Source organism: Lolium perenne, chromosome 2 (assembly GCF_019359855.2).
Source record: "Lolium perenne isolate Kyuss_39 chromosome 2, Kyuss_2.0, whole genome shotgun sequence".
Lineage (NCBI taxonomy): Eukaryota > Viridiplantae > Streptophyta > Magnoliopsida > Poales > Poaceae > Lolium > Lolium perenne.
The window spans coordinates 328,928,246-328,933,663 of NC_067245.2; the positions used below are offsets into that span (position 1 = coordinate 328,928,246).

Below are 5,418 nucleotides of genomic sequence, written 5' to 3' on the forward strand. Positions count from 1 at the left end.
GCGGCTTGGCGAGGGAGAAGGCGACCCTCCGCGCCGCCGCGTCCTCACCTACTCGACCCTCCGCGCGCCGTGATCTCCAGCCCCGCGGTTCTCCCGGATGCGGCCTCGGCCGCCGCCGCCAATGGCTATGGGCCTCTGGGCGAGGTCCATGGCGACCTTCACCCGCACGTGAGTCCCTTTCCCAGCCAGCTGATTTTGTGCCAGTGTGTAGCGAATTGTTGGGGTGATCTGAATGCAGTTTTGGTTTCGGCGGGCGATACAGGCTGTCAGAGAATGGGAACGCCAAGTCCATCGCGTTCGAGGAGATCACCTGGTTCCGGAGGAGAAGTCCGGAGGAATCACCATCTCAACGGTCTGTTCCCAGCCATTTTCGGCCATATTGTTCTGTGTTCATCTCCATTTCCAGATAAATTGGTGATCTATTAATCCTGTGCAATTGTTTTTTGTAGGCGCATGTGGAGTATGAGACTGCTGAAAGACATTATGCTCATGTGGACTGCCCAGCCACTGATTATGTCAAGGTAACTGTTGTGGGCTTAATTGTTGAATCTAGCGAAACCATCTTATACAGAAATAAGGAAGGCCCTGTATTTTCAATTCAGAAATTTTGGTGACTGTTTGACTGCATTTCCAAATTGATGAAATGAAATACCAAGCTTGCTTTGACTTGTAGTAGGTTTCATCTGCGTCCAGCTCAATCCATGATCTCAGAATGGATACTAGGGCATCTGAATTTTCCAATCTAGAGCTTATAGAATCCTTCATTGTCTACTACACACACTGCTCTGACGCTTGTATGCTTTTGATTTGCTGTGGATCATTTAGAACATGATTGCCGGAGCTACTCAAATGGACGGTGGTATTCTCGTTGTGTCAGCTCCTAATGGCCCCATGCCCCAAACAAAGGAGCATATTCTTCTAGCTAGACAGGTTTGAAATTCTGAGAGATCTTTCCCTGCAACGTCTTCTTAGCTGCTATTTTTGCACTTCTGAGACCGATGGATATGTCATTCCTGTTTTCTAGGTTGGTGTGCCATCACTTGTTTGTTTCCTGAAATTCCTGTAGTTTGAAGCTTGTTTACACCCACTGTTTAATGTTTGAACTGTTTGCTTGTTATAAACTTATATTTTTTTTCCATCTACAAATGTCACTGAACTGTATGGTAATTTAGGACAGTCATCTAGCAAACATGAAAATTCCGAACCTGTCGAACTTCACTACGTTCTAATTTATCTACATGTTTAACAGGCATTTAATCAGGGACCACCTAAAATGTTTGTTTTATTAACCTATATATATGTGTCGTACTACTTCTGTTAGAATAAAGAGATGGGCAACATGATACATAAGTTCTCTGCACTATATTTACGTTGGATCCCAGCTTGGAAAGTTCATTGTCTGGATCATCCATCCAATCATTGTAGGCACTCCGTTGGGTGTTTCTACAAAAGCTGTCGTCAGATCAGCATAGTGGTTTAAATTCTTAGGCCGAAAGCTTGATTGAGCATTTGAACTAATGAGAGTAGATCGATAGGAATTCAGCATATTTCCTCCACCACCGGCTTTGTCCGAAAAGTTGGCTTTGATATCAAGCAACGTTTTGTTGGATTCGTGATGGGCCATCGGTTAGCATGATTTAACGCTGCAATATACATATCTCTTCATAGGTGATATACGGGTAGAGCTAGCAAATACCAAACTGCATTCAGAGTGAATAGCTCCTTAATAATTTTTGCATCGATGTGTTGTTTTCAGTCTTCTACTTTCCCCTCTCATATCTGATGCCTCCTTGTTGTTCCTTAATCTGGGACTGACTCTACAGAGGCACTAGCATGCAGGCACTCGTTTTCATGAGAATTCCATTTGCGCTCTTGCTCTGTCAGTCAACACATGTTATTTGAGTTCGTTTTTCTCCCCTGCCAACACCACATGCTGTTTTTAGTACAATATTCGTCTCCGTTTGCTTAATTGAATTATGACTTCTCTCAAGGTACAATGCTGAAGACTGGGATCAACTGAAGGTGATGCTGAGATAAATTGTGATGGTGTCTGAATAGGAAACATATTGATGATGTTCAGAGTGTTCTTAGTGAGGCATAGTGAGATATGTGTTGAGAATGCACTAGATACTATGTTGCCACTATGTGCTTATTCTTGTATGACATTATATATGTTCATATTGTGTGCTTTTTGTATGCTGCCATTATTTTTATATGTTTATAGTTTGATTCCTTTTGGGACTGCTCAAAGTACCACTAATAGGATGTAATTAGGGGCCTTTCTCATAGTGCCACGAAATGGGGTTTGAGGCATTTTCTTAAGTGCCACAAATTAAGTTTTGGGGCATTTTTAGAAGTGCCACAAATTCAGTTTAGGGGCACATTCCAAAGTGCCGCTAATTAGATTTTGAGGCACTTGCCAAAGTGCCCCTAATTGAATTTTGGGGCACTTTGCCAAGTGCCCTAATAGGATTTTGGGGCATTTTTCAAAGTGCCCCTAATTGGATTTTGGGGCACTTTGAGAAGTGCCTCTAGGTAGTGCCCCAAATACCTTTAGAGACGCAAGTAAAGGTGGCACTTAAAAAAGTGCCCCAATAGCTTATTAGAGGGGCACTTTGATCCAAATTAGAGGCACTTTGAAGTGCCCCAAGTTTTTGACCGTGATGTAGTGGAGGTGCTATACACCGATCAGTGCCGCGCAGGCAGGAAACTGCTAGCTAGCGCGCGCTAGCTAGTACCGGTTGGCTGAAGCGATGGCTTCATGGGCTCGGTCCATTTTCGCTTTCGTGATATGTTTTCGTTATTTTTGTTCCCTTCAGAAAACACTTGTTCCTATATTGTTCTTTCTTCATTCTCGCTCGTAGTTGCTCCGCGAGGTGGTTCTTCTCGCTGCCGCCACCCATTCCGCCCCTCTTTTTCCTGCGTGTTTCCGCCGCCGCGCGCTCGCATTTTCTTCGTGTCTCCTCCACGTGCCCGCTTCCGGCGGTTTCTCCTCCACTCGCCCCGCTTCTAGTGTTTCTACTGTGGCCACTCGTCCCGCATCGCACGGAAGGTCCCCGTCCCCGTCGAGCACCTCCGCCGCGCCGCTTCCCGTCTCGCCGGATCTCTCGTCGCTGCCGCTCGCCCGCTTTCTAGTGTTTCTGGTGCGGCCACTCGTCCCGCATCGCACGGAAGGTCCCTGTCTCCGTCAAGCACCTCCGCCCAGCCGCTTCCGTCTCGCCGGATCTCTCGTTGATCCCCGAAGAAGTTGTTTCTCCTTTTTCTTCGCCGGTATCTATGGGAGGTTAGATTTCTATCATACTTGTTGCAGATTAGGGTTCTAGCCATTATTTAACTATTGTTAATTAGGGTTCTAGCCATTGTTATTGTTAATTAAGGTTCTAGCCATTGTTTTATTAAGGGTTTTCTGCTTGCAGATTCCAAAGTTTTGTTTGCATGTGTTTGCTAGTGATGTAGATAATTATCAGGGTTATTTTATCAAGTTCCAATCTTGGCTAGAGCACACTCCTTTTTATTATTGTTCTCTATTTTTCTTTAAGTACTACAAGCAAGTATTTGGTTTTCATATATTTTCTATTTTTTCTTTTAGGTAGTGGAAGCAATATTGTTTCAAGCCCACGACAAGAATATGCTGCAAGTGATCATGTTCATTTTATGGACGAGCATGAAGAAACTGTTGCCAAGAGTTCACATTGCAATGACATTGTTACTGAACATGAGAAGGCTCCTGCTGACGCAAATGTTACTGGTATGTGTTCTTTTTTGTTACTTATAATACATAATCGGTATTATGATTCTGTTTTAATTTTACTTTTCTTTTTGTTACCTTAATAAATTTATGAAGGTGATAAAAGGAACTGTGAAGCTGGTACTAGCTCACCTCAAGCAGACTCCCATTGTGATATTGTTATGAATCAAAATGAACCTGTGTTGGATAAAAATAAGGATGTTGATGCTAGCTCTTATATTGAACCTTCTGATGCTGATGCTGATGCTCAAGCAGATCACCCTTCTATTCTTGTTATGAAGACCCATAATGAACATGTATTGGATAAAGATAAGTCAAAATATGACATATCAGCAAGTAGTAAGTGTTTTTTTTAATTGCATTTGTTTCCGAGTTGTTCTTTTTTCTGTTTGTAACAAGATGACACTCTTATATGTGTTTTTTTCAATTTTGTAGTTGACATCAGGGATGCAGAACCTGTTCATAGTCTGGACCCAAAACAGTCACCATGTCCTAATATTCCTAGTGTAGCTGAGTCACCATGTCCTAATATTCCTAGTGTAGCTGATTTTTCCCATCCTCACTATGACGAGTCGCTAACTTCTAGTATGTTCTTATTGTTTGCTTCTTAAATTTATTTCATTTTTGGAAGTCTACTATATGATTAGATTTTCATCTCTTTTTGATTCCCATTGTTTATTTTTATGTCTTTTAACTTTGAAGGAAATTCATTAATCAAAGAAAATACTTTGCTAGATGATGGTACTGCTAGTACACCTCAAGAAGATTTCCCATCTGATGTTGTTACTAAGATTCATCATGAACCTATTTTGGATAAAGATAAGTTAAAATCTGACACATCTACAACTAGTAAGTTTTTTTCCTAGTTCTTCTCTCTTTTGTAAGAAGTTGTCACTCTTATATTTTTCTTGTCATTTTTTCTTTGGTTTTGTAGTTGAGATTAAGGGTGCTATTCATGTACATAGTGTGGACCCAGAACAGTCTCCAGCTGCTAATCTTGTCATGCCTAATCAAGATTCAGTTGTTTTAATATCCAGTGCAGCTAACTTTTCTCACCCTCAGTATGATGAGTCGGCAACTTCTAGAATGTTTTTGCATGGTGTTGCTTTGTAAATATACTTTCATTTCATAAACTCTATTGTATGATCAGTTTTTCAAATGATTTTGTTTTTTTATTGTTCTTGAAGGAGATTCACTCATGAAGGCAAAAACTCTTCTTGATGATGCTACTGATAGTCCTAAACATCTTCACTTTGAAGATTCTGGTGTGAGCATAGCTGATGCAGTTTATATATCAAGCTAAGAAATGGAAGTAGATCATTCTGTGGAAAATGTTCTCATTGGCGATATTGCCTCAGCACCTCTCTCCTCATCACTCAATGTTGAAGCTCATTCAGATACTATTAAATCAACAGCTAAAGGTATTTTTCCTTTTTTTGAAGTTGCTCTTTTCTGGTTTTGTCAAATTTTGATGAGACATGTGTAAATATAGGAATTGATATGGCTATGTCTTATGCATCTGAAGATCTTCAATCTCCATTTTCTAATGCTCATACACCATTATGCAGTATTTATTTTTCACCTTATCCTTTGTGGTTCACCTTATCCTTTTATGTTTTTTATGATATCTAATTTTTTTGTATTCAGCTAGTAGTGCTGAAGTGCAGTCA

The 5,418-nt window shown here is 41.0% G+C and overlaps 1 long non-coding RNA gene across 2 annotated transcripts; it reads left to right on the forward strand.

Moving 5' to 3' along the window:
* Nucleotides 1-253: 253 nt before the first annotated feature.
* Nucleotides 254-2,172, forward strand: LOC127337219 (uncharacterized). Of its 2 annotated transcripts, XR_011752890.1 has the most exons (4): nucleotides 263-352; nucleotides 450-521; nucleotides 826-930; nucleotides 1,992-2,172. It is a non-coding gene; the product is annotated as an uncharacterized lncRNA (long non-coding RNA). The 2 variants fall into 2 exon arrangements; XR_011752889.1 differs by having other exon boundaries at nucleotides 254-521.
* Nucleotides 2,173-5,418: the final 3,246 nt, after the last annotated feature.